The sequence below is a fragment of the Nomia melanderi genome, chromosome 12 (genome assembly GCF_051020985.1).
Source record: "Nomia melanderi isolate GNS246 chromosome 12, iyNomMela1, whole genome shotgun sequence".
Classification (NCBI taxonomy): domain Eukaryota; kingdom Metazoa; phylum Arthropoda; class Insecta; order Hymenoptera; family Halictidae; genus Nomia; species Nomia melanderi.
Genome location: NC_135010.1, coordinates 5172470 through 5197247, shown reverse-complemented (window position 1 = coordinate 5197247; position 24778 = coordinate 5172470). Strand labels below are relative to the sequence as shown.

At 37.0% G+C, this 24778-nt stretch overlaps 1 long non-coding RNA gene across 1 annotated transcript in view; it reads left to right on the top strand.

The window, feature by feature from the left end:
* Positions 1-1400: 1400 nt before the first annotated feature.
* The window catches only part of LOC116426200 (uncharacterized), a 187155-nt gene continuing 163777 nt past the window's right edge, over positions 1401-24778 (top strand). Inside the window, exon 1 of the long non-coding RNA XR_004234855.2 lies at positions 1401-2802. This is a non-coding gene — a long non-coding RNA (uncharacterized LOC116426200). The remainder of the gene's footprint in view (positions 2803-24778) is intronic.

Below are 24778 nucleotides of genomic sequence, written 5' to 3'. Positions count from 1 at the left end.
GCTCGGCCGGCGGCGCGGGCAGCAGTAGGTCGACTCGGGCTCCGAAAAGCTTCCACGGCCTACGTCCTTGAGAGATCCTGCAGGCCGTGCACGGTGCAGCAGTGTGTCCAGCAACAGTAGATTACAGACCGTACGTCGTTTGCGTTGGTGTTAACTCATTCCCTCGCGCTCTTTCTGTTACGAACGTACACCAATCCGATCTCCTAACGCACACCTCCTAACCAGTACTCGTACCGTGCACGAACCTACAGTCCTCGGGGTACTTCGAGAGATACGAGTACCTACCACGCACACATCGATTCGTACATACGTGGCACACGTGCATCGATGGGGAACTCGCACGTACACACTTAGAGCCACGGGACCGATGGTATCGTGTCGGTGGAGGTAGAACCAGGGGGGGCAACGTGGGGTACCAGGACACGAGAAGGAGGAGAAGGAAGAGAGGTGGTGGAGGAGGATACCGAGACGTGGAGTGGTGGGCACCGGCAAGGCAAGCAGGAAAGAGGGGTTCCAGGAGAAGTCATCGGGCTGGCTGGTGGTGGCAACCTGGACGGTAGTAGGGGGGTCAGAGAGGGCGCGGGGAGGGGTCGAAGTACCGCTATACCTGGAGTCGCCTGAGGCGAAATACATACCTACCTACCTACCTAGTATATATTCCCTCGGCTCGTTGTACTCGGCACGGTTTCTCTCTGTTCAGCAGCGAGCGTTCGCCTCGTTTTTCCTTGGCCAGGCCGGCGACGACTCTCTACCCCCTTTCGTCGGCCGGCTCTCGGAGCCGGGCCGGAGGTATACCGCTGCAAGTCCACCATGATGCACGCCATAGAGCGCACCGCGGCCACCGTAAGACATCGCGGCGGCGGCAGCAGTGCCTTGCCTTGCCTTGCCTTGACTCGCCGACGTACGTCGCGTTGGTGCGCAACCGTCGCCGTTCCGAGCTGTCGTACACGTTTGCTCGAGGATTTTCTTGGTTCCTCTGAATTTCGATTCCCCCGTGACTCTCGCGTATCTTTCCTTCATGTCCTCGTTCCAAGGAACGTCGTCGACGACGCGTCACGTCGCTGGACTATTCGGCTGCCCGTTGACGCGATGATTTTGGCGGGTATCATGAGTTTCCTCTAGTTTCGTTTTGTCTTTCGTTGTTAAAGGTCTCCTCGGCAGACGAGAGTTCGGTTTTCTCTGGTCGGACGAGAAATCGAGCGGGCGAAGGTAGATAGAATCCACAACAGAGCCAACGTCCGCGCCAAAAGGCGTGTTCCTCTTCCGTGGACGATATCCGGCTTTTAATCGGCAGAAAAACCGAATTCCTGTCGGCGAGGCGCGTCCGCCGATCCGCCGCTGCGCTCGGAGGAGAATTCGAGGAGATCAGCAGCCGAACGCGCGCCACAAGGCAGCCTCGAAGAGGAACACGAAGAAGGTTCTCCTCTTTCCCCACCTTTGCCTCCGCCACTACCTACCGCTACCTCCACATCTCCTCCTTCCTCCACCTCCACCACGCGTACAGTCGCACGGTCGCCGGCGAGCAATACGGTTTATGGCCGCGTGACACTGTCCCGGACAACATCGGCATCCGCAAACAGCTGGATCCACGTTGGATCTCGGCACCGGATCGCAGCCCAGGGTCTCTACGTTCACGGGCCCGACGTCAACCGGAACGACACCGATTCCAGCCCAAGCTCAGTGCCCAGTTGCCTCGCGGATTGTCCTCGCGAAAACACCGAAAACCGCGACCGACGTGTCTCTGGCGGTGGTACTGGTTTCTGGTAGCCGCGCTAACCAATGGACAGTGTCTGCCAATGGATCCTAGTTGTCGGTTAACTCGCTGAAGCCATCCGAACCTCGTGGAAACAGTGCACGCGCGATCGTCCTCTGGAACGTCATCAGTGATTGTAGTTCCGAGGAACACAGTGTTGCTCCCAACGCGTGAGACATTTCACCCGGCTCACCTGGAATAAAGGATTCGAAGCTGAACGAAGCTAAAGAAGACCTGCCAGCAGCGGTACGACAGTCGGTGAACGCGGAGGCCAGCGGAACGCAGGCACGCACGCACGCGTCCGGTGTCGATCGCGAGTGAGAGTGTTTTTCCCGTGCGGAAGCCGCCGCGGCGACGACCCGGGCCCTCGCGGGACACCAACATCTGGTAGCGTGTTTCCGGGCGGCGCGACCGACCGCGTGGACGTCCCGTTCTCCTCGCGCCGCGACCGAACCTCTCGCTTCTTCTTCTTCTCTTCTCTGCGCGTGTGGATTCGCCTTCCGTGTGACTCGAACGTTCGGTGACCGGTCAATTTCCTCTTTATCAGGCTTTTCCGCGAGTCCCCGCGTTCTCGGCCGGGTTAGTTACCTAGCAGCTAGATCACGCACCAGCGTTACCGTCCACACACTGACAAACACACGCTTCCACACACACATACATATATACGAACACAAACGTACACACGTGACGCAAGCGTGCACGGTACCGCGCGCAGACGCGATACCATCAGGAACGGACGGACCGGGTGTTTTTCGTTTGTTTTCTGTGACACTGTGCTACCGACCGTCGTGACCGACCACGGCGTGGACGTGGACGTAGAAAACGCTGTCGCGCGGCATCCTCTTTTCTTTCTCTCTGTCCGTCCTTCTGTCTTTCTCTGGTTAAGAGGTGTTCAGTATGCGGTGGATACAAGCATCGAGCAGCGTTTTGTGACCGATCCTCGGGATATCGCGGTAGCCGGTTTACCAGCCGAGGGACGAGTCAGCTGTCGACCAAGGATTACGCTCCTGCCGAGCTCCGCGGCAGACGTCCATCTTCTATTCGCTGAGGTTAGTCACTCTACGATCCACACTCCGCTTCGTTCCGGTATAGTACACACGTGTACGTACGCGTAGAGACGTGTTCTGTTTAACTGTCTCCGTAGCGATGTCCCTATGTGCGTGAACCCGCGTCTGCGTAGACGTTCGGCTCGCGTGTATATACCCCACGGACGACGATCGTGCGAGCGTGTCCCCTCGTCGAGCATATCCGCCCGATCGTGCGCGTTTTTTGATATGCCGGTGACTCTCTCGCCTTGCGAACACCGACCCGCCGTGTCTCCGCCGTGTGGGCAGACGAGCCACACACGCCGCACACGGTGCAACGCACGCACGCACGTTCGCCCGTTCCGTTCCGTTCCGTTCGCAGGCCTGTCGTGTATGCTACCGACTCTGCACGCGCGTGCACGCGCACCAGAACGAACGAACACGACGTTGCGAAATTCTGCGATACCCGAGACCAGCTTTTGCGGAACCGCGGAACTGGAAATTTTTGGGTGAAGTTTCGGGTTTTTTGTGGCTCTTTTTATTTGGGTGTTTGAGGAGGAAGAATAAATATGGATTGAGATGAGGAAGCGATGTGTAAAATAAGGTTTTCGGAGTTGTTCCTGAAGATTCGCGAAACGAGATGTTTTTGAGTTTAATTTTTATGGTTTATTCTTCTTGGCCGGTTTGAGGAAGTAACAACTGAAATGAATCAATACGAGAACGATGTGTACACATGTACGATTTTCGGAGTGGAAATGGTGAAGCAGTTGTTGAATGTTTTGTGGGATTGACTGATTTTTTAAGACATGTTCTTAGTGGATATTTTATTGTTTGTTTGGCACTTGTTAGGAAGATTTTTGGTGATCTTGATTATTAAACGTTTGAAGGGATTTTTGTGTTTGTTTCCTGTTTGTTATTTAAGTTTTATAGAGTTGATCTTGTTGAATATTAAAATTAAAATACCACGTCAAAAGCATCGTATCATTATTTAAGTACAGAGGTAATTTGTCGGAAGTGTTCAATTTTTATAAAACAAAATGGGTATTGGTAAATGCGCTTCTGATTATTAAGAATCCTACAGGATTTATTTTGTAATTGGAGTTAAAATCGTGTTGTGAATATGAAACTACTGATTCTTGAAAATTGTACACTTTTCAGTACGAAGGTGATTATTTATATAGTAAATATAAATTTACGTAAAAGGTTCTGATAATATAGCAATCTATATAATAATAAACAACTCATGGTATTACATTTTGATGCAATCAATAGATGCTGCGTCTAATTTTTATTGTATAGTTAATTTTGTGAACAAGATTTTTGTATATTTTTAGAAAAAATTGATTGACAAAGTATTTTTCCGTAGGTTTTATTATTGCATATTTTTGTAGTCACAGTTTGCGTTATATTGTAGATTTGAAACCAAATCACGATCTTCTACGAATTATTATTCTGTCTAATGAAGTTTTTCCTCGAATGACTTCATCGTTCATATCGGAATATTCAAATGCATTAGCAAATAAACTGTATAGCAAACTAGTTTAACAAGATTGTATATATTTTTATCATAATACACATCGAATACCGTTATCAATAAGGAACTACATTTGAACCTATTTTTCTATTACGCAGCATTTTATTCCTGTTACCTCTTAATTACAAACTTGATTTTTCTTTACTTTGAAGTTATATAATTTACGAATGACAACGCCTAATGACAATGCTTGACAAAAAACTGGACTTTGATTTTTGAAATAGTTTGTAATATTACTCATTTCATTACTTTATTTCTACTCTATTTCCACCTTGCGAAATCCATGACCATATTTAATTACATTATATGAATTTAACTAAGTGCCTTAGTAGAAATACACAGATAAGTAGAAACAGTAAGTAACGAGCAGACATGTTTGCCGTTGATTAACGACACGAACATTCAATAAACTGTCAAAATCAATGTTAACAAAAGTAGAACCTCATGAAACAAAATTCCTATGCTATATTTTCTATCCTTCTTACATAAGAAAAGGAATCACTTTTCGGCTTATCATTATTAATCATTTATGTTGCTAGTACACAGAAACGCATGAAATTCAAAACATTAGTTAATACGTTCCATGATTACTTTCTTTTAGTTCTAAATTTATTCACTACAAGAATATTTTTAAAAACATAAAGTATGCCATATAATGAAAGAATAACTTCATATTCGAAATATTCAAGAATGAAAACACAGTAAAAATACTAGAACAGTATTCATACAAATATCCTTTGTCCAGGAAATGAAGTTTAAAGGTACCCCGTTTCCAGGACATGCGGAACATATTAAAACAGCTGAAACTGCAATAAAACTGTAATCTTAGGAATGAAAATTAAATGAGTTAAGAAAATAAAACAAATTTTCCTCAAGCAATCGATTACTCCCTTTTCACGGCGACGACCCGCAGGATTCCACTATTATACGCTTCGACCGTGTCGCTAAAACTGCGACGTTGCCCGCATGGCTGCTGTCGAAACATTTTTCCGGGCGTAGCGATAAAAATTTGCCGTCGTTTCGTCATAGTGTCCCGGCGAGAGACTCCGCGCTCGCGTCGTGCGCATTTGCCGCACGATCGTTTCGAAATAATCCAATCACGATCGACCGTGCGATCGTACGAAACGGATGATTGATAAGTCCTTTCAGCGCGCGTACAGAACGGGCTGCGTCATCTTGAAGATTTCATTCTCAACGCGGCGTTTCTCCTCGCGGCGTGCTGGTACGCGCCGTTGAAATTACGGCCGCTCGAAAATCTCGAGGATCTCGAACGAAACTCGGGTCTCGCTCGAGATCTTTTTACGCTACCGGCGGGATCAAGTGCAAGTTACGTTGTAAACTGAAGACATGTGGTCGAAGTGTCTGTCAAATGGACATATGTGCATGTGTATCTTTTTCTTGTATGAGAACTAAACCCTCACGTGGACAACCGGGTACCCAAGTGTCCATTTTTAACAGTAACTGTACTATGAACCGGTCAAGCGACCGGTTTTAAAATTTGATTAAGAATTCTGCGTTTCCTTTCGATCATTTCGCTGCGTGTTGATTTCTATAGTCTCTGGTTTATTGATTTCTCGATATTTGTCTTTTCTTACGTATCTGCTTGCAGTGAGGGAAGTTTAGATTTTCATTTGTTTATCTTTGCTTTGTAATTTGTTGTTTGATTGGCTATGATAGGGATCGGGGTGTACGAAGTACAGACGTGGTTAGTGTTAAATCTACTACAATTTGTTGTTCTTGCGAAAGTTTGATTAAATTACTTTGGATTTTTATTTATTGAGATGTGCTGTGTTGATTTGCGTTTTCAAGGTAAAATATTTTTGCGAAGATATTGTAATGTTGACGTTTAGAAAAATATTTCAGTTGTCTATGTAGAGGCTGAAGTCACATCAATAGACAGGCAATTAGCGGCTAATACTACTGCGGACATTAAATTTTGGAAAATAAATTTATATTTAGTAGGTATTCAAATGTTTTCCTTAAATTATCCTCAGAGATCAGGGCAGAAGTAGAATGAACTCTATGAACCATGTTGTAGGAATCATTTAAGTACTGCATAAATTAATCAGAATTTACAATAAAAACACAAATACAGAATTTTCAAATTTTTCATTGAACAAATGTACTTTTTCAATAAAATACAATAAACATTTAATGAAAGTTCAATACCATTATTCTGCTGTATTTTGAACAATCTTATTTAATATAAATCCACAACCTTCACAATTTAATGACGAATCATCATATTTAATACGTGATATCTTATTTTAACGCTTAAAATTCCCTGGAAAAGGGTCGAATCAATTATCAGAGAATCTTATACGGCTTAATCTTGAAACGTCTATCTATTAAATCGTATTTAATTTATGCCAACACCTGTATTTACGTTTCACGTTACAAAAATGAAAATAAAACAACACAATACAACTTATAACTGGACAATGGAGGCTAATTCATATTCCTAACAGGGAAATGAAACGAGTGATAGATACTCCATTCATATTCACGGTTAAATATTGAACTTCGGGGCCAATCATTACTGTATAAGGCTCGTTACCTGTTCCGAACGTAGCATGAACCGTTTATGCGTCGTATTTCATGTTACGAACGCGTTAACGCGCGATAATTGCGCGACCTGCCAAAACATGGCAGGTGTTGGAGTCTGATTGCTCGCGAGCGAATTTATATCCACGTCTCTCGTGAAAGTTGTAACTTTTTGTTAGCGTCGTGTCGAGGAATTATTCTCCTTTTTTTTGCGAACCTGATAATGGGTTATACAGGGTGTTCCGTAACCGGTTATACAACTTATACAATATAGATAAGAATCAAAATAATTCTAGTAACGCAATTTAATTGTCGTAAAAACAAATTTTTAAAACTGAATATGGAACTGTGTCACCTGTGTGCGACTGACGCAGCACTTACTGCGCATTCTTTTAAATCGATAAAAATCATTGAAACAAGAAGCACAAAAAAAACATTTTGCAACAAGTTGGTTTAGAAATCTCCTAGAAATGTATCGTTAGAGAATGGATTCTTATGCAAATTCCAGTTTTCATGGATTATGTTTTAGAAACTAGAATACCAGAATTTTTTATTTCGCCAGTTAACGGATTTCTTAGAATAACAATGACACAGTTATTAAACGATTATTGAAATAAAGTTTTATTTGAATAATGTCCAATATCGCTCCACACTTAGATTGATTTATTTACGACTGACAACACGTTTAGTGAACTGGTGTTCTCTTCAGAAATAAGTTTACCGGGCAAAAGAATTTTGTGACCGAACAGGAACCGATACCGGGAACACGTCGAGTCGATCACGCAACATCGAAACAATCGGCCAGACTATTACGTTATCGTAGATCATTTTCGGGTCAGAGAGAAAGAGAGAAAAAGGTGAGAAAGAAAGAACGAGAGAGAAAGAGAAAGAGAGAGAAGAAGAGAGAGAGAGAGAGAGAGAAAGGAAAAAGGCGATGACCAAGGGGCTCGCGCGACCTCCGTGGAACAAAGGTGCGCGGTTGCGTTCACTTAAGGAGGCGGAGATCTAATTTCACGCCGACATTGCATAATTCTGGATGCGAATATAACACCCGAGGCGCGTTGCTCGCCTACGGATCTATCGATTGATCTTATTCAACTGTGGACTGAGTAATTTCCTACGGGAATCCGTATTAAGAGACATAGAAAAGACAGCGATACAAAAAGTAGGTGGATTTGTTAGAAAACTACCCTCTGACTGATTTGGCAATTTCTAACCCTTTGCATGTCGACATTTCATATTATGAAATACAAATCTGCAAATAAGAAATTTAAGTATACCAACAACAGATCAGAATATAGAAGTTTTTCTCTAATATTAGGTTGGGTAATAAGTTTTGTCTTCTTACTTTTCAATGTGGAGTTTATATTGCAATGTATTAATGTTACAAATAGGCAAACTAAGAGACAACAGAAAGTTGTCTACTAAAATACATAATTCAATGAAGATTAATCTAACGTAGTCAAATTTACCTTCAACTTTCATTTCAAAATGCAACGAGCGGCTTTGGCCAATCTACGATTTAAGAGTTCTACATACAATTTAACGTTCACTGCTGAAAATTTTAGATGTTTTAGAATATATATAAGAGTTCGATACGAAATTTAGTTTCCTCTACTAAAGATTTTGGATATTTTAAAATATATAAAGTTTTGATACGTAATTTAGCTTCTTTTGCTGAAGGTTTCGAATATTCTGAAATATATATAAAAGTTCAATATATAATTAGACTTCCTCTGTTAAAGGTTTTGAATATTCTAAAACATATAAGAGTTCGATATATAATTTAGCTTCCTCTGCTAAAGAATTTGAATATTTAAATACATAAAACTTTGATATATAATTTAGCTTCCTTTGCTAAATGTTCCGAATATTTTAAAATATTGAAAAATTTGATACATAATTAAGCTTTCTCCACTAAAGCTTTTGGATATTTAAACAAATCCTTGTCCGTAAAGGGTTAAAGGTCATTCAAATTCACCAGCAGGAAGCCTGTCGATGGGTTGACCAAAAAACGGTCGCAAAACCGGAGGTCTCGAATGGTTTCCCAGCGAGGCCGGGTCGTGGATCTTCTGGCCGATTGATTTATCGGGGATTTAGGTGCGCGGCGGCCGCTCTTCATTTCACTCGCTGGTATTCCAGACTCGCGGCCGTCGGAAAAATATCCGTAACGAGCCACCGATCTGACTCGAACTTCTTGCGATCGTCTCTCGAACGTTCCTGCGACACTCCGATAAACGGTCCCGACTCGTCGCAAGAAAACGCTGGGATCTCTCTTTTTCAATTTCTCCGTTTCTCTCGCCTATTTCTTCGTTCGAAAGTGGCGAGTTGCTTGCTGGATTTTTGCAGACGCTCGGGACCGCGCGCAGGCCTAGACGAGGATCAAAAGAGTTTCACGAGAGTCCTCGCGGTTCACTAAGTATTCTGGAGTGATCGAATTCTAGGCGACGTGGTTACATTGTGAGATGTTGGTTGGCAAATATGTATATGCAGTTCAATGTAGGGGAGTTTTAGGTCTCAGTTCATGTTGTAAATTGGTGCAAAATTTTAATAATCTTATTAGCGGTGGAGAATTTCTTTGAAAATGAGAAGAAAAAGGTGATAATAAGAATTGGATTTGGGCAGGTGAATAGGTTTTAATATTAGAAGGATGGTATCAAAGAAGTTTTAACCCTTTGCGGTCGAATGCCGATTATTGAGTTTTGATATCTATATTTGAAAGCTGCTAATGAATGATTTAATTATTCAAATAATGAGAGATTGACGTGTAATTTTCTTTTCTTTTTTAGTATTTAAAATTTCGATATTTTTGATGAAAAAAGTTTTCAAAAGTTTAGAAAATTCTTGGCTGGAAAGGCTAATATTAAGGTTAACATAGACTTTGCAAACGTGGTAAGGTTTTTGACTACCTTTGAAGACTGTTAACATATTTTTATCTTACTGTCTTATTTCAATATTTCATCTTCATAGTTAAAACGTATTTACAAAAAATCAAACATTTCTTCGCATTTCTTGCAAATTATAGACAGAATTAGTCCAGTTTAATCGCAGAGAGTTAGTCAAACGTTAACATTAGAACTACCGCACCAGTGAAAACGACTGGTTTCCTTGTTTCACAATAAATTGATACCTTAAAAGCATTGAATATTCGAAATGATTTAAAAAAAAAAATAGTTTCACTTGAATATTATAATGATTGTCTAAATATACCGAAAATAATCTATTGTTACAATTTGTATACGAATTACATGTCAATCATATTAATCCTTCGACTGCTGAACACTCCTAGTCGAAATGTTCCATGTTATGGATAAGATATCTCGTCACCATGATAGCATCGTACGTATGATGCTACGGACGAGACATCTCGTCACCATCATGTACGTATGGTACTATGAACGAGATATATTGTCACCATGATGTACGCATGATGTTATGGACGAGATATTTCGTCACTATGATGTACGCACGATGTTATGGACGAGATATCTCGTCACTATGATGTACGTATGATACTATGGATGAAATATCTGGTCACCATGATGTTGTAGGTATGATACCATGAACGAGAGATCTCATCACTATGATGTACGTACAATGCTATGGACGAGATATGTCGTCACTATGATGTACGTATGATACTGTGGACGAAATATCTCGTCACCATAATAGCACGTACGTAAGACATCAATAATGAGGAGATACGTCGTTTACAGCATCGTTTCGTCAACATAGTGGAACCATGATATCTCGTCCACTGCAGCGAAAGGATTAATAACGACGCTTGCACAACAAGCCTCTAAAGCAGATAACAGTATAAATAATCGCGGTGTTATTAATCATTAGCACGCCTCTGTATAAACGTCGGTTGCCGGCAGCACAGTACGCCGGCTCGGCTGAATAAAACATGCTGGAATAACCCGGTTTATGAAACCGCGACCGGGCTAGAACAAGCGAAACGATCGCTGGAGGAAAATTCTCGCAACACTTTCGGTTCGTTGGCCGAGTGGAAACGGCCGAAAAATGGTGGCCGAAGAGCGCGGTGCATCGATCGGATCGCGGCGCGGCGGTGTTCTTGCACGATTTCACGTTCGCCCCGCCGACGATAACGATATCCCCGTTAGCGTGCACGTCGAATTATTTACCGGCTGGCTGCGGCCACTTTTACGGGCCCGCTTCGGAATGGATTTCTCCGACGGTGCTCGTCGTAACTCCCGGCCGACCGACCGGCCGGCCAGCCACAAAAGCAACAATACGTTATGCAAATGGGGAGGGTGACTACGTCAGCGAGATCCTCCGTTCGATTTGCATTAAAGCTCGCCGTTCAGTGTCGCTAACTACTTTCACCGTTGACTTACGATTGTCTAAACCGCGGAAAGAGCTCCGATGCTAACGGACGAGGAACGGCCTTTAACCCTTTGGGTTCTGAATAGATACTTATAAGGACACCACGTTCGCTTTCATAATATACGTTAATTAACTTATCATTTCGATTTGATCCAGGATTAAAGAGAAAAATGATTAACCTGTTAACTCTGGAAATTAGTTTGAAAAATCTCACGTACCGCGCGCAGTAAAATGAAGTGTGTATGAAGGGTATACTTTAATGAGAAACCAAAGCAAAACAAAGAAAAATTACATATTTATCTGAAAAAATAAATAAGTGATTCTTAAAAGAACTAGTATCATTTTAATTTTAAAGTGACGTGTACACTCGTCAAACACAGTTAAATGGTTAACCCTTTGGCTCCCGAATAGATAGTTTTAGGGAAACACATTTATTTTAATAATATACGTTAAATAATTTATCATTTAAATATATCAAAGATTAAAGAGAAAACAAAACTAAATATTTTTATGAAAAATACTATTTTCACTATCAAAAGATATAGATGGTTATTGTATCGATTTTATGTAGATACTTGACGAATACACGCATCATTTAAAAAATTTGTTATATTCTTCATATTCTTTCCGAAATTTTTTTATTTTTATTAAAATTATACTTTAAATATAACATGGAACGACTATTTAATGTTTTGTCTTATTTACAACTTGATTGAATTAGCTTTACCATAATTTATTGGTGTGCATGTATCTCTTGTATTCTATGCGTTCATACTAAACCTTCTAATGCATAAAATCGAATACATCGACCACCTTGAACAGAATGTAAATAAAACGCAACAAGAAAACGGGAGAAATTAATTTTTCTATTGTTATAATTAATTATGAAAGCTTATGGCATTAAAAAGGTTGATAATATTTTTATGGCTTCTTATTAGACGTGAATTTCTAACTTCCAACTTGAATCTTAGTTAGCTTCAACTTCGAGATACCTGTTGACCTAATTACTTCTTTTCCTTCGGCTCTTTTTACGCAAGAGATCAATCTGATTAGCGGTTCTAGGTGCCTTAGAATCCCCAAGGCGTGTCTATTGTTAATTAATGCTTTATACGTGGCTATTAGAAGATTTTAATACGCTTGATGAACGAGCGAGACCAGTTATATGTACACATTAAAGTAATAATGATTACTTTCCCAATTAATGACGACAAAAGAAATTATCATTTCAGCATCTGTATTATTTCTCCCTCGAAAAATCGCGTATCATCGGGCCGAACGTTCTTTAAAGAGTTATAAAATATGGCTGTAATAATGTGCCTCTAATGACAAGCGGTGACATGTACTTTGTATTAAGATTCTTCTCTTAATTAGCATGGAAGATTTATTTAAAATGCTTTTTATAGAAAATTCGACGTCACTCGAAACGAGCTCATATATATAAAACATAAAAAAAAATATTTGTCAACCTTCCAATTAACTTGCATTTAAAAAAAAGGTTTATATCACAATGCGCCATCATTATAATGGAATTCTAAATTAGCGTTAATATATGTAAAATCAAATCGAATCCTTTTATTGTGATAGATATCTAGGTTAAGTATTTGAATCAACTGAGTGTACTCTCTCTTAACACCTCGTAAATCTCTAATTGCCGTGCAAAAAAATATACGAAGGACCGCTTTCTTGGACTGTGCAATTAAGTTGCGCTGCCTTTCTTCATATTCCCGTATCTCTTTTAATGCTATCAACGCAAAACATACATATATACAGCCGTGTACCAGAACGAGTCGTTATAAACGGAAATCATTAAAAAGAACGATATATTTTTCGTTCCTTTTTTTTCTTCTTCATATTGTCCCACTAAACGTGGCTCGGTGATTGGCCGAGTGAATCAGTGCCACGACAATTTTACACGATCCTTAATTAACGTGACATCTTCTTCTGGTGCCGAGTTATAAATACTGTTCCTCATGGTCCCCGTTTTATAATGCGCGTGACCTTGAAAAAATAAAATATCTCTTACGTAAAATAATGCCAGAAGAATTGATTTATTCAAAATAAAAGAAACCGTTGAAGAGCGTGGCTAATAAAACGATGAAATTTCAGAATTGAATTTCTCACGATTGGTTCGTTTACTGTTCAGTTTATCGATATGCGTTTCTATATATTTTTATAATTCCTAAATGATCTTACTTTGTAATAATCTCTAATACTACCGGACGGGTCAAAATGACCCATTCCTGATTTCTCCTTTTTGCAATGATCGAAAAGGTAACAGATGTTTCTCTGAGAAATTATTAAAGAAATTGATTTATCACTACGCAAACTGAATTTTAAATCAATTAAAGTCTCGATTGATGCACCCTTGGAGTTCCTATGGAGGAATTTCAAAAAGTCAGTTTCACTGCTTTGTAATTTTGGTGTTAAAAAAACTGGGAGAACGAGAAAGCACCATACACAACGATGGTCAATACGTCGATGTTTAAACAAACGTAGGTATTAATTTTTTGCATTAGAAGTTAGCATGAAAAGAACATTGCTTATGAGTTGGCCTATAATATGTGATTGTTAATTACCTAATATATGGGAATAAGTATTCAAACTCGTCAGTTATCCGAACAAACTTGTACCCCGATCTGTTCCGATGAACGAAGTTCTATTCTACACACCTGACCCCCGATTTACGCGAAAATCCGTTCCGGTTTTGTTCCACACTAATGAAAACCGTATAAACAGAGTCTGTTAGTACAAGGGAAAACAAAATATTCGAAAGGAAAGCTGACATAAGTTCTAGAAACACATACTTATTTCATATAGTCAAACAAAAGAAATTGTAACAATGACATTTCATAAAACAAAAGTACATTTTATTCGGTTTTATTAAATTCAGATCGGGCGTAAAAACTGCGTGAACGGTGTTCCAATTTACCGCGTAAAAAAGTGCCGCGCGAATCGAGGGTCAGGTGTAACATAAAAAAGAAACCAACGGCACAAATTTTCCCAGCAACAGTGAGCAGCTCGGTGTCAGCCGATGAAACGCGGCGCGTCTCGATGTAAATAACATCGGCACACGATGTTCGGAGAAAGTGAAGTACGATTAGCCTGGGACACGTGGTCGCAGCCGTCGCGCTTTCAAAAACCCATGTGTGTATGTACATATCAGATACTCACTGGGCAAGTTGATGAGCTCCGCAAAACAAAAAATAGAGAAAAGTCATACTGCAGTTATATATTGTTTTTTAAAATGTGCCTTGAAATGCAGAATCAAATGATCATTATAGAATGTATTTTACTAGATTATTACAGGTGTTGTTTAAATCTATCGAATATGTAAACTGCATAAAATAGTATATCCTCGAAGCAATTATTATTATTATTGCAATTTTTACATGGCTTTTAATTATTACGTGGTACCAAACCCAGTATTAATGAAATTTACTTTAAATATGTGCGTCAAAAGTTTGGGACCAATACTTCGGTTAAAAGGCAAACTTGTTGGTAAGGAACTTTTATTGGAGAATTTTTGTGTGTGATAAAGGAACATGGATATATATATATATATTAGTATATATATATGTATTAGTCAAACATAAAGATATATAATTTTTATTTAAGGAGATGAACTATAGTTCTGTTAATAATATTCATTTGGTAAAACTAGTCCGATTTACATAGTGTTTGGACTTATTTTAATCACAACAATCTCAACAATCCGCTGGCACTGTATTTGAGAAAGCAAAGTTGAATTGAATAAAATTGATTCTCCCTTTATTGCATGTTTATATTTGATACGTTCGGCATCGCTTTGAAATTCCGCGTCTCGACTCTCGATGTCTCGTCCCTTATTTCTATCTTGTTTTGTTATTTCGCTATGTTATTATATATTGTTGTTATTCTGTTTCAAAAGCTCGGTCGAAAAGTGCCAAGCGATGCGACCGTGCTCCCTTCGTTTTAGAAACTGAAATAAGCTTTTCTATTTTTACTTCTTACCTTCTTTCCTAAGCAGATAATAACAAAAATAAAAATAAATAATTAGAAGGAAAACGGATAAATAAACTCAGTGTGATTCTACGAATCGATAGGTTGGCACTTTTAGACAATGCAACAGAGAAGCGCGATCGCGCCGCTTAGCGCTTAGACAGTTAATGTTCACGTCAATTTTGATTGATGCAATAACGCGAATACATATTTCAGTTGTCTATCTTTAAACCTCAAATTCCAAGAATCTCAATCAACGAATATCAATTTTTCTAAGACTAATATGATAAACTGTACAATAAACGTGCGTAAACCTAATGTTAATACCGCGCGGGCAATAACGATCACGCGTGAAAGACCGAGGTGGCCCGAACATCGTCAGTGGAAGTGTCCTCTTGTTTCTCTAACTTTTTAGTTTCTAAGATAAGCGAAGTCTTTCTTCCATCGGACAATACTATACGGAAAAGCCGCGATTAGAGGAATAGCCTATGGACATCGGATCCGATCGGCGATATGGCGGCCACGTAGGTATCGTCGCGGTCACGCGATCGCCCGCTCGCGCCAGTACTGTTCACGGGACGCCGTGTGATTCTTAATTAAGCTGTGGACGATTCGCTGATGCGGTTCCTCGGTTTAATTCGCTTTCAGATTTCGATCTAGAAACGTTCGAAAGACAAGAATCGGTACACAATGTAGAAAACCGCTTCTGGGTACCAGAACGCGTTGTTGCGTGCTCCGCCGCGGCACCACCACTACCGGCGAAACGAATAATTGCTGAAAAATTCCTGGTCTCCATCGGCCGCGACCGCCGCGCTATTAATTAGCTATAAAACACCGTAATGGCGGCCATGTCGATCGCCGAGAGTCTGGTCTCTTTTCTCGGAGCTGTGACACGCCGAGCCGCGGCTCGAATCGAGACCGACTCTATCGGAGCCCCGTTTCAACGAGTTCTTTCGGCATCCGATATCTCGTTCTTCGCCGATTTTTTCGCGACGCTCGAACTGTTCTGGTATTTTTGCTTTTTCTTCAATGAAAATCATCTTGCGGGATATATGGTTCTTTCGTTGAACTGTGGTTTCGATGGTTCTGACGTAGTAGGCAAGATCGATTTATTCAGTTTTGTTAAGATTTTTTATATTTTTGTTATAGTTATTGTTTTATTTTCAGGTATTTATTATTATTTATTTATTTACTGTTATTTATTTTATTATTATTATTATTAATATTTAGTTGCTATTATTTATTTTCGTTTATATTAGGAATTAATTGCATTTTCGATGATTTCACGTTCTCTATTCACTTGATTATTCCTTTCTTTATTATGTCTTTCATTATTTCGTTCTTACTTTTTATTTATAACCGAGTCGGGGTATGTTAAACTTCTTTCCGTGAGATATTCAAATTTCGAATGAAATGAGAGATTATGTATTTAACCAGTTTATACGTTCGACGAGTTATACACCTCATCTTAAAACGCGAAATGGTATTAATTTTTTCAACGATAAATTATTTATTTTTTCATATAAATGTGTAATTCTTCTTCGTTTTACTTCAGTTTTTCGTTAGAATATATTATAGATGCATTTTGTCTGCGTTTGACGAAAATACACTTTATTGTTTGATTTTATTGCGCGCAAAATGAGAGATTTTTCATATTAAATCACAGAGTTAACTGGTTAAAATATAATCATTTTATACCGATCATCCCAGCTCTCGCCGTTATTCTTATTTAAACAAAAGAAATGTTTGATGATTGAGACAAAAATGAAGATATATGTGAAATGGTATAAGAAATTCGTATATTATAAAATATAAAAATACAGTTGCTGAACGTAACACTCGATAAACAAGGAATTTTTAAAACTTATTCTGCGAAGTGGCGAAAAATTTCCTCCTTCGGTTAATGCAACACCTTCTGTAATACCCTTCATGTTATTGTGCACCATATATTTTCACGAATTTGCTGCCAGTTTGACCTAAAAAAAGGTATGGCCTGCGAAAAGAATTTACATGGAGCGTGCGATTTGCTTAATTTTAAATCCATGCCACTTCGTTGCTCGCTTCAAGCTGGTGAATCATCGTGCGCGATGAATTATGGTACGAGTTCGTACAATATTTTTCGCCGGCAAGACTGTTCACCAAATCCATTTTGCAAATTAATCGTGCAAATTTATAACTGCGATTGCGACCCGTCGCATTCATTTTACGTTTATTTATCATTTTCAGGTATCCGGACGTTTTGAATTGTTATTGGAATTCGAACGGTAGTTTTCTTATTAAAAATAAGTCACAATGTTTTGAAAGATGTTGGAAAATTAATTGGGAACGTTCTTTGTCCGCGTTCATTGTGTTTTCTTGGTGTTTCGGTCATTTGGTTTGCAAGCATGGAATAAAATTCTTACTTTGAATCGTTGAATTTTGGTTAATTCCATTTTCCTTTTTTTTAAATTTCATTCGTCCTAGTATTCAAAAGTCTAGAGCACTATCAAATTTTTCAATAAATATAATTTAACTTCAATGTAAAACAACTTTATGACTATAATAAGTAGCAGATGACAGAAAACTTGTTTCTATGCTTAAATGTAACTTACAATAAAACTGAATATTAACAATTTACCTAATATTAAGCAAGGAATAATCAAAGATTACAAGATAGCATGAATATTTATGAAGCGATAATATTTAATTCAAATTTAAAAGAAAAGTTTCAATTTAAGCTAAATTTAAAATAATTTCTTATTTTCATTACAGTTGTCCTCCCTCAGAACCAATTTCCTCGAAGTCCTTCACGAACCACTTAATTTTCTGTCGGGCGCCGTTAATTAAATTTAACAAATAACAGCAACCTATGTAATTTATCTACGGACAACCGACACTAACAGATAAGTGCTACTATATTTATAGCTGTGGTTTGTAGATAACGAAATTCCAGATCGACTAGTTCCACTGTAACGAGTTGCACCAGCGTTGCAGTCACCATTGCCGCCATGTTTTTTTCCCAATTTCCCTTCGCGGAATACAGCTAGGCTGTAACGTTACGTTACCAGCAACAGAAAGGAAATTAAAGTCACAGATTCCGCGGATTCCGTCGAGTAGCATGCAAATTAAAAAGTAAATTAATTGCTCGATGTGGACGTGTCTAAAAAGCGTGGAAGTATGGGCATCGTGGAACGAAATCGAATATAAATTTCGACGACTGCGGTACGTTTTTTAACTTAACGCGAAATCAGACGGAATTAATTCCAGTGGAAGCTCGAGAAGAAAGTAACGGTTAATAAGCTTGAAATTTAAAGTAATGATTTGGAACGTGGAAGAAGTTGGGTCGAAAGTCTGAGATACGTGCAGAGGTATTTTCTTGTGTTATTATTACACTGCGGATCCTTACTTAAAAATGTAAATTGTGTTTAAACGTAATTTATAGAAAATGATGTTAAATGTTACTAAGAATATCATTCTACAGAGTTTTTAATAGTTATGGATACATAAAATTTGTAGTTTATTCATTAGAATATGTTATTTATTAACTACTTTCACTACTGGGAGTTTAATCAAATTTGAATAGAACTAAAAATATTAATAATCTTATCGTATATCATTAGTTCGTTTTATTTCGCATTTTGACGTGTAAACAAAATATTGTACATCCATAAAAACGTAATTTGGTAAATATATAATTATACATAGAAATAATGGTAATTCTGAAGAACTGTATACTTTGTGTTACGTTCATATAAACATTAATAATAACACTACCATTTAAAAAATAGTATACTATAATTATATATATACTGTATTCCTCAAAACTGTATAATAACATTTAATTACATTCCTTGCTAAATCAATACTAGTATTAATACTAACACTTTCATATTAATATATTATAATCATACATACCTATCCCTCTGCACTGTATAACATTCAATAATACACAAAATATTTCCACTAAACAATTACAAAACATACAATAAAATATGCAAAATACTTAAACCAGAATATCCATCCACGATAATTCAAAAGCTTAAAGGTGCAAATACACTAGCAAATAATTTCAATTTTTCTAAATCTGAAATTATTGGCAGCAAGCCCAATTCACTTGCAATACCAATAAAACGAAAAAAAAGGTAAAACAAAACTCAAAGTGTAAAAACTTCTTGCAAGTCGCTATAAAAAAAAGGTCACAAATTACTCGCCAGCGTATTTGCACCTTTACACCATTGCTTTTTCAACCACTCGTTCCCTTTCGCCTCGCGAAAAAAACGCAGACAATCAACCGTTCTTTTTCTATTGTATGAATTTCGGGATTCCTCGTATAATATCGCAAATGTGACGTCGAATCGGCGATTAGCAGTAAAGTAGCCGGTGCTGGCCGGGCCCGGAGAAAACCTTTATTCGTGTTTACTGCATCGTTTGGCCCCTTTCTTAATTCTCCGTGACCCTCGTGGAAGGAGTCATGCATTTCGCGAAATGGGACACGTTTGTGAACTCACAGAAGACCCGCCAGCCACATTTTCTCCCCTTTTAATCCGTTGCACGCCGCTACTAGGTTACCCAAATTCTTATTGGCCGTGGCCAGACACCGGTCTGCGCGCGTCAACCGAGTCAATACGCGAGATTTGTTTCGTTAAATCCGATTAGTGGGCATAAAAACAAATAGAACGTCTTCAACCTCTTACGCCTAGAAGGCATTTTGGAGATACGTATAAATGAACTTTATAATGATGAGAATAGACATAAACGCGAGGAAGGCGCATTCGAAATGAAATTAAAATTAGAATCTATTAGTGTTCGGTTAAAGACTGCATTTTAAAGTTGTTTGAATAATTTAGTTTAATTAGAATGCTGTTTTGAACTAGACGCGGTTTCGTTTAATTTAGAGTACGGCTGTGTGCATTTATGAGATTGCAAATGTTCGTGCGTTTGTAACGTATGGAAATATTGAAGAGATTATATAGTTGAACGCAAACTTCAATGGAATTTAATGTAGCTTTGCTTCAATTATAGTTTATTGGAAACATTCCCGAGGAAGTCATTTTTATTAGAAGTCAGTTGTTTCAAGGGTCTGCATAAAAATGTGTACTTACGTAAAATTGCTTAGTTTATAGAATTATGAGATAAATGTGTATTTATGCTGATAATGTGAAAGGTGGTATTGAAAAAAATAGGAGATGAAATATAAATTTTATTGGAGTCGTTCTTTAAATAAAATCTTACGTTGGTTGTACACAATTCTGGTATAAACATGGAAAGTGTACAAAAGAAAGAATTTAGAAGTTTCATGTGGAGCCATTTGTTAAAACCTGAATAGACAGATTTACAAGTATGCAATAACGATCCGAAAACTCTCATCTTGCAGCAAACACGAATTTATATAGTGTAATAAAGATACAGTATCACTGCTATCAAGATATAATTAAACAGAAGAATCTCTAAATGTACACAGTCAAACACAAAAGTCAATACACACTTGTCAATTTTTAATAATTTAAAAACGAACAAACATTTGTCAATTAAAATTAAATACATTTTGATAAAATGGCAATGTTGTTTCTCTTGTTGCAAAATATCGAGAATTTTCCTTTTCCTCTGAACTGTACTCAGACAGCAACAAAAGTATTCAAAAGTTATGCATGCTTCAATAAATGCTGCATAATTTGTTTGTATATTGCATAAACATTTTTTAAATTTAATTACATGTATATACCATGAGAGCAACTTGTCTCAATAAATAACAATGTTTATTGTATTATTTCTTATCACGCTGTTCGAATACTTTTGTTGTTGACTGTACGTAAGCCTTTGCATGGCTGTAAACAGGAAATTAGCAAATTAACAGTAAATACAATTGAGTACAGTTAATAAATAAACTCGTTCTTATATTAATAATGCTTTCATTTTGTCTAAAACTTAATAGATTCTACTATCAGCGAGAAACATTTCCCTGCGATTCTGGTTTCTGTGGGGAATGGGATTGAAACTTGTTTTATACCATCGATACATTTACGTTTCAAATTGATACTTACGTATCAATTTATCGCTTGATACGGTTTCAAATAATGTCAGATACAGTGAAGCAAATATAAATTACAATTTATTTGAAACAAAAACTTGCCCGTGACCGAAATAAAATTTGAATGAAACGATGATAAGAACAATTTAACGGAGAAAGTTCTAATACCAATTTTATTTTAATGAATAATGGATAATAACAATGTAATTAAATATTATACATAATGTGTTCACGACAACAAATATAGTAAACTGCGTAATTACGATTCACAATTATCTTCTCTCATTTAAATAATATGGCCACACTTTGTTCCATATTTGCAATACGTTAAAAATAATAATAACAAGTGAATCATCATAATTAAATCTCTAAATTGAACAAAAAGAAGATAAGAAATTAAAAAATAAAGTAGGAATTAATTTTACAGCTCGGATCAGTGCATATAAAATTAATTAGTCAATCATCATATCAGTTCTAACATTGTAGTTTTAATATATTCAACATTTATGCAAATATTCTCAACTTAATTGTATAAATAATTCTTTTTACCGTGCAGTTTTCCACGAAATTGAAATAAACATACTCATTTATCACTGATGAATGGCTTTCGACGTCTTGTTGAATCGTGTTCTGTAAAACGTCGCGGTGTGTCTTCTCCGATAAACTCTGAAGCGTTTAAAGAAGGAAATTCATTGGTCGATGTATTGCGATAATCGTGCGTCGATGGCTGCGATCGTGTTTCACGCAGGTGGTCCCGATGTCGACACGACACGATTAATTTTTAAAAACGAGATGCGGCTAATTCGCGCGCAGGGTGGTGAACACGTAATTAAATGACGATAATTTAATCCCCGTTAATTACGAGCATTTAAGATTGAAATATACGACCGTGGAATAACGCATGAAGACTCTGCCTCTTGTAACGTCGGAAATAGTAACTGTTACTGAATCGTGACGTTTGAATTGAAGTTTTTTTATATTTTTGTGTACAAAGTTATACAAAGTTCAATAAACTGAATACCGTTTTTTACATTCGTAGTTTCAGTAGTTTATGATGAAATAGAACTACGTGAAACTTATAAAAGTTTGAAAACGAATATTTATTATAGCAATATTAATATAATATTGTAAAAGTATAATTTTATTGCTTGTTGAATATATTTATACGATGCAAGTATATAAATAGTTAATATTTTAATTGTTTTGTAGAATTAAAATTACATTTATATTTGTAATATTATACATTTTCTCTCAAAGTTATTTATAATAAATCTTTATTAGTAATTGATTGCTATCATAACTTTTATTATAGAATCCTATTTTCAATAAAAGGAAATGTAATTGTGGAAAATTTGATTAAAAACAAGTCTAGGTGTGTATTTATCTCAGAAAATATTTATAATACTATTTGTTACAAGTATTCCTTATATTATTTTAAAAGTATTCAATAGATACTAACGAAAATAAGGAAAGTAGAAATATTTAAAAAGAAAAAGAGCGAACTATTAATTGAAGTACAGTGAAAACCAGGATTTTTAAGCTTAAGAAACTTATGAATAAACAGTTTATATTGTTCTATAAAAAACTACACACAAGTCTGAAATAAATACATCCTAAATAATATTCAATAAAATCACATGACATTCAAACCTGTTTGAACAATAAAAATAAACGGAAGTATTATTCAGCATATGTACGTATTCAACGCAATTTTGTATCAAATTAGCCATAACCAAAAAGTTATAGTTACTGTAAGGTATAGTTAATAAAAGATCGATTCAGTTTAAATTTGACCAGAGCAAAAACACTGTCATCAGTTATATAATTTTGAAACATTAATTTCAGTGTATATAAGTGCTTACATATGATTGATGAAAAATATTTTTGAACAAGTGAATCCCTAGAGCCTCGTTTTCGTTTTATTTTTAATCATAGAACACGTTGGCAAAGTTTGCACTGAAACCTGTCAGATATCCTGTGGCAACAATGCGTTTCACGGTTAGTCGGCTTGCATTACGTGCACGCACTTCTCAACGTATACATAATTAATTGTGTACATGTAAATAATTCGAGCGTGTATACGACGAGGTCGAGCGCTTAACAGATACAGCATAAAATTCGAGCGGTCTAATTTATTATTTTCTGTAGGGTTAAAGTAAATGCACTGATAATAAACCAGATAAGATAATCTGGACAGCATATTTATCTTATAGATATAAATATTTATATTGAACATTAAGTATTCATACATAATACATATTTATTATTTAAATAATAAATATTTATTATATTAAACATTGAATATTTATATTTATATACCCCTAGCCAGTTAGTTAGTGGTACCAATATTTATATTTACCTTGACAAGTACATTTACTTTATTTCTCTGTAGAAGTAGAAAAAAGAGTTGAGTTTCAAGTTTTCAGAATGTATCTTAAACATTTTTGAGGTTGAAAAAAATGTGAAATTTCTTCTATGAGAACGAAAATAAAATTGTATTGTTATCTATTTCAAATTGTTGTTAATATCTTTTACGTCGTTTTCCTCAATTTGAAAATCAGATGAAAATTTAGATATTTTAGAATTTCTTAGGAACACACAAGTATCAAAAGAATAAATTTCAATTCGAATGTTATAATAAACACTAAAGGGTAGTTCTTTTTATAAAAAGTCAACGATTTTCGATCAAATGGCAGTATTAATGCGTAAAATCAAACGGTAGCAATGTTATCATAACTTTTTAATATTTTACAAGAAGAATCTGGACGAAATTATTTGATGAACATAGTTTTCCGAGAGGAGAATTTGACGGAATTTCCTACAATATTTTAGTCCGAAGAAAATATGGAGCTTCGTAAAGAATTTTTTTCCATCATGCTCGCGTCGGTTGAAATCAGCATTGGCAACGTTCGTTTCGAACGTCATAAACTTAAACACACGGGAGAAAGTACTGCTCGTGCACTTAACGTTGGGATTAAATGCCTTAACTCTACTCGATCTTGAGCCTGAGAGATCGTAATCGATAACGAAATGAATTATCACCTAGAATGTACCTCGGCTGACCGGCCTTACATAGGCGTTCCGTAATTTTCATGGCTGAGGAAAATGCATAATGATATTTTAAACATGAAATTCTAATAATACAATTTTTATTTGTATAATTGTTATTATTAGCAACAATCTTGCAGCAAATAATAACAATAAAAACTGAACAATAATATTAAATGAATACTCATTTCATTTGGAAACATTTTGTAACTTCTTAACTTTTACCTTTTATTCTATGTATACATACTTTTAACAAAATTTAATTATTTATAACTCTATAATTCTATTTTCATTAAACATTGTGTATATCATCGGTGAATAGAAAGATTAAAGGAATTCTTTTTCCTTTGTTCAAGATTATTTTAAAGTGAAACCAATATGAAAAATTGATTAAACTTTAATAAAGTCACTCTGTCATATTTTACACATTTGAGCGTGTTAACATATTCACAAGTGTATTAACATATTCATTGCAATTATAATACATGAGCTTTACCACAGAATAATCTCTTCAATATGATAAATAAATATTGAATAAATTG